Source organism: Manduca sexta, chromosome 27 (genome assembly GCF_014839805.1).
Source record: "Manduca sexta isolate Smith_Timp_Sample1 chromosome 27, JHU_Msex_v1.0, whole genome shotgun sequence".
NCBI lineage: Eukaryota > Metazoa > Arthropoda > Insecta > Lepidoptera > Sphingidae > Manduca > Manduca sexta.
This window is the reverse complement of record NC_051141.1, coordinates 13,010,297-13,016,296: the sequence shown is the minus strand read 5'-3', so window position 1 is coordinate 13,016,296 and position 6,000 is coordinate 13,010,297.

The following is a 6,000-nucleotide window of genomic DNA, read 5'->3' as shown; positions in this document are numbered from 1 at the left end:
TTCCGAGTGTTCTCACTAGAGACAAGAGAGAGAGAAAAGAAAAGATCAACTCCAGAGAAACTCTGGTGTTGCCCTTTTCAAAATGAGTTTAAGGTAAAGACTACAGTACATTATAAAGAGAGGAGTAAAACACTACAATTGTTGTTTAGAGTAGTTTATTTATATGCTCATAAAATAATGAATATATTAATTCAAATTTTCATATGTGTGCACAACCTTCTCAGGAATCATGATTTTTTTACTATGCTTATAATTATTTCCTTTTAGCACCCCTAGCAATTAGAAATAGTCAGCGAAATGGGCTGAACAGTCCACACAAGCAGTAACCGTTCACGAGTATGAAGCATGTGCCAGCCATCGGCCTCCTCAACCATATTGTAGGGAAGTGGCCGACCCGTCACACAACGCCGCCGCAGGTACAGACTGTTAGAGATTATTTCATACCCAAGCCGCTTACAGTTATGTTACGAATGAAGAGCAAGGAAACAAATATATATATCGATCAACTGACATGATTCCTAAGAAAATCACACAACAATGCTTAGTGCCAGGCATTTATATCCTCTAGGTATTCTGAGATGTTGTAATAAGCTTTATTACACAACTTGCGCTTAATAGTGGCTTGGAAGGCCTTATAGCGGAACGACTCAATATCATTTCAAATAAGGCGGATTATCAATAGCTGCTATAAAACTTGAATGTAATTTTTTTATCAATGAAAGAAATGTGACCGGATTATAAAACATGCTCGCATGTCATAGTAGAACCTAATTTCGTGCTAATTTCTATAAATAAACCAAATAATTTCACGAATCGTGGACTCCAAAAATAATGGGTCTGATCAAATAAAAAAGAAGCAGAGGTTCATTTACCAGTTAGAAACAAAACAAAACGATCATCATAGTTTTACAGAAAAAATGTAATGAAGTTATAAAGCTGACTAGTATAAAGAGATCTTGCTCGGCACGATGGCGGCACTTTAATACTAAACTGTCTTTTTCTTATGTTCTCTTAAACTAATTTATTTTCATGAACTAATCGTAGACCGCCGGACCAAGCCAATCGATGATTTATTTGCGGATATTTGCAATTTGACATGAATTTCGTCGAAAACATTTTAGTATCTAGGTATCGAAATATTAACTTAAACAAATAGCCAAGTGTCAATAAACTCGTTTTAAATGTGTTTGTGAATGAGTTGAAACATAAATGAGAAGCAGATTGACGATATTTATAATCTGAAAAGGTATTACACCGCATCCCTTTAAGAAATCTATATAATATATATAAAAGAAAGTGGTGTTAGTTACACTATTTATAACTCAAGAACGGATGAACCGATTTGGCTGAAAATTGAAGAGGTAGCTTAGAACCAGGAGACGGACATAGGATACTTTTTATCCCGTTCCCACGGGAACGGGAGGTGACATATAGGTGGTATAAGAAAGCAAAATTTGGTATGGAGATAGTATAAGACCCTGGGAAGGTTATAGGCTACTATCCCGGAAAAACATATAGTGGGACTTTTATCCAGGAAAACTCCTTCACGCGGGCGAAGTCGCGAGCAAAAGCTAGTTTAATATAAAAGTTAAATCATCTTGACATTGTTTTCTTGCTTTTTTTATTGTAGATGTTACTATACAACGCTCCGTTCTCAAAATTATCTTGCGGATCTCAGTTCCCGGAACTCTGGCTTTTATACTATATCTGACGGATCAAAAATGAACGTGTAAACTAACATTCTTAATTTTTGCTACGACACAAAGTTATTTGATAATCTACTTTTGCAATCGTAGAATATCCAATATAATACGGGTGCTATAATTAATTAACCGTTTACTATGAATGTAAACCAGTATTCAGAACTACACACAGGCCGAAAAAAAACATGCAATATATATTTCCTGCACCATCAATTACTAACATCGCTTGAAATACATAACAAAAAATTATAACACCTTCAAAAACCACTAAAAGCTAAAAAATAATTTAGTATTACCTATATACTGGTTACCAATTTGGACTCGGTGTATAATAAAAATTAAACCTTGTTTACGTACATTTGTTCACGTATTTATCTAGCTTAACTAGCAGTTTTAATTCGCACTTTTAATTTTTAGCATTGACTCCAAAACAAAAGTATTTATCTTTTGCTTTTTTGTGTTACTAAAATCAGTACTTTAAGACTTTCCAGATGTATCTCCAAAGTCAAGGGTCCAACAACATTGAATTTTATTCATTATCATAATTGCAGTCTGCAAAGGAAGCACCAGCTTTCAACTAAAAAAAGAATCATCAAAATCGGTTCAACCAGTCAAAATTTTTTGAAATCAGTTATAAAGGACTTGATGTAGCCATTATCAATAATGTAAAGTGGAAAGCGTTTTTTTTTTTTTGTGTTGCGTTAAAAGATAGACCGAATTAAAATACCAATAATATACGCTACCCCGCATGAAATGAAAAACCATAAAGATATCAGAGTGTAGTTCGCAAAAATAAGCACTAAATTAATCAGGTATTTTTCGTATTCCTTTAACGTATGAAATTACAAATATTTATTCCAATATTTAAACAGTGAGAGAGGTTATATGATCAAGTAAACATGAGCACGGAAGTAATTTACGATTTAAAAATAAATGAAGTGCAAAAATCGCGAAAAGCTTGTCATTTTCTGACTGAAAAAGTACCAAGAAGTGGATTAAAAGTGATAAAACCGGATACTACACTAAAGAAGGAAAGAAAATCAGAAATAAAGGCGCGAAGAATCGTTCAAAGATTATCAAGGAAACAAAATAATATAGTGTAGATGAAAATATTCCCTGCACACATGAAAGGTCAGTCAGTGTTTACATTAAGAAAAATATTATTGGACATTATTAATAATAAAATGAAAATTAGTTGTCAGCAGAGTGAAGTAGAATATATAAGAAGAATGGGAAGAAAGGGCGATCTGATTAGGTCAGTAGTAATAAAATTTACAACAATAGGGAAAGAAATAGATATTGAAAAAAAGGAAGTTTCTTCAAGGAACCAAAATGTATGTTAAAGAAGACTACCCTTAAAAAGTTCTACAAAAGCGCAAGGAACTACAGGAAGTGCTGAAAACGAAGAAAGAAGAAGGAAAAAGGGTAGTTCTAAGGTATGACAAGATAATAAATTTAAGTGAAACTCATCAAACAAACAACAAAAACGACTATGGAAGAATAACCCAAAAAAGGAATTTATCAGTTACCAAACAACTTGGAGAGTAATATACAACAGAAGACAGACAAAATGATATGCCAAAAAGCAAATAAGAATAAAACATACCCAGTATTCATGAACATGCGCATGATACCCTCGAAACACATACGGCATCTGATAACAAGACGAAAAATCCTGGAAACTCAGAGTAGCAATTACTAGCCCTCCAACCAACCTCCCCGAGCCAGCTAGTCATCGTGGGGAAGTGCGAATGCAACCCTTCAGTGAGTCCTACAATTAGTAATTAGCAAAAAATGCAGACTAATTTTAAAGAATTCCTTTATATAGCAACGTTAAACACATTAACACTTCGGTCAGAAGAAAACCTTGTAGAGTTGATAGCATTTTTAGAATACATTAATCGGTCTATCATTGGACTAAGCGAAGTACGCAGAACAGGGGAAGTGATAGAGGAGTATGAAGATTTTATTTATTATTACAAAGGTAAAACACCGAGGAAATATGGAATCGGATACATTATAAGAAAGTAACTTAAAAAAAATATTATTGAATTGAGTCCAGTGAATAGAAAATAAATGCCTTTTCCACACAACTTAACTCCAGCGTAATTAAATACACAAGTAAGAACCTAATTTTAATGGGTGACTTCAATGCCCAAGTAAGAACACGAAACGAAGTAGAGGAATCAATAAACGGATTATACAGTGCAGGAAAAAGATCTAGCAATGGAGAAAAATTACTGGATACTTGCGTGCTACCTGTTCTGACATACGGCTGCCAAACATGGGCTCTAAATAAAATACAAAAAAGAAATTAGAAACTTGTTAGAGTGCTATGGAGAGGAGCATTTTGGACAAAAAACTTTGGGACAGAATAAGCAACGAAACTCTCAGAAGATGAGATGGGCAGGCCACTTAATGAGAGGTACAGAAAAATGGAGCAGTATCATCACAACGTGGTATACGAGAGGACTCAAAAGAAAAATAAAACGTCCTGTAAGGAGATGGGCAGACGACATAACGGCAGTAGCAGGCAAAGTCTGGAGCAGAGTCACACAAGACAGAATGAGGTGGAAGATACTGCAGGATGCCTTCGTCACGAGACGAACAGATGTAGAAAATATAACAAATAATTTAACGAAATTTACAATACTATAGATTTGTATTTAGTTGTAAGATTAACCTGTAGAAAATTCTTTTTTCTTTTTTTGTGTTTCTTTTAGTAATTGTACATCTGAAATAAAGGGTATTATAATAGTAATTATAAAAAATTAAACAGCGAAGCATAATATCACTGATCGAGTAAGAGTTGTTCTTGAATTGAAATGAAATATGTAGGTACAAATACAATGAGCGTATATTTCATCCTATTATGTCTATAATTCCTTATATATTGTTTAAATTTTATTGTTATAATATCGTTGATGTAGCAAGCAAGGCGAAGGAATGTAGTGAAAATGTTTGATGTTTTGGCCAAAGAGCGGACAAGAAGGGACGGCAACGCGAGTATTATGTTATATAGAGCCGCCGCTCAGCACCAGACTTCCCATACAGTTGAGGCGCTTCGTCGTGTATTTATCATATACATATCCATAGATGCATGATAAATAACCTTAAGGACCTTTTAGACCACGACAGACTTATAATCTGAGGATAAATTCAGTGTAGTCTAAAAATAATAGTAGAATTGATAGCCATCTGACATCAATCTTCTATGCAGGATGCAATCGTAGAGACAGCTGTCTAAAATACGCTATCCAATCTGGTAATTGAATCACGGATCCCAATGGATAATCAGTATAAAACGCCGCTTAATTAAATAGACGTTAACAACAATTGGTTGTGGAACGGACTGCCGAGACGAATGTCCGCAGGTTCAAATCCCAAGGGCACACACCTCTGATTTTTCTAATAAATTATGTGTGTATTCTTTATGAATTATCGCTTGCTTTAACGGTGAAGGAAAACATCGTGAGGAAACCTGCATACCTGAGAAGTTCTCTATAGGAATTTCGAGGGTGTGTAAAGTCTACCAATCCGCACTAGGCCAGCGTGGTGGACTAAGGCCTAATCCCTCTCAGTAGTTAGAGGAGGCCCGTGCTCAGCAGTGGGCAAGTATATAATACAAGGCTGATATTATTATTATTATTATTTTTTTGTACCATTACTGAATCTCGGCTCTTAGGCCGGGTTGCAGGATGCGGACGGGCCAAAGCCAAGTCTGCAGCAACATAAAATAAAATATTGTTTGTAACGTGAGAGATAAAAGAAACTTAATCGTGGTCTAGCTGCAGAAATTTTCTCACAATGCGACAAGTGTTGAGGATGACTGCTTTTTGAAGATTGATGTATAGGAATTTTGGTAGATGAAGTGTCTGGAGGGAGTTGTGGAGGTGTGTAGGAATCACGCCCATGGTTGACAAAACTATTGGGACTATTACTGCCTTTTGAAGACGCCACATTCGAGTAACTTCGTCTTTAAGTTCAATGTATTTAGAAAGTTTTTCAGCTATTGTAGATTGAATGTTGTGAGTGTTCGGTATTGCTATATCTATGATGTAAGCAGACTTCTGAATTTTATCAATTAATATAATATCTGGTCTATTGTAGTGTATCGTTCTGTCTGTAAGTATGGCGCGGTCGAAGTAAAGTTTATGTGTCGAATTTTCTGATATTATTGCCGGCGAATACTTGTAATAAGGTGTTGATGAATCTATAAGTTTGTACTTAAGGGCTAGAGTCTGGTGGATTATGTGTGCAACCTGATCATGTCTGTATTTGTAGTCTGTTTGGACTA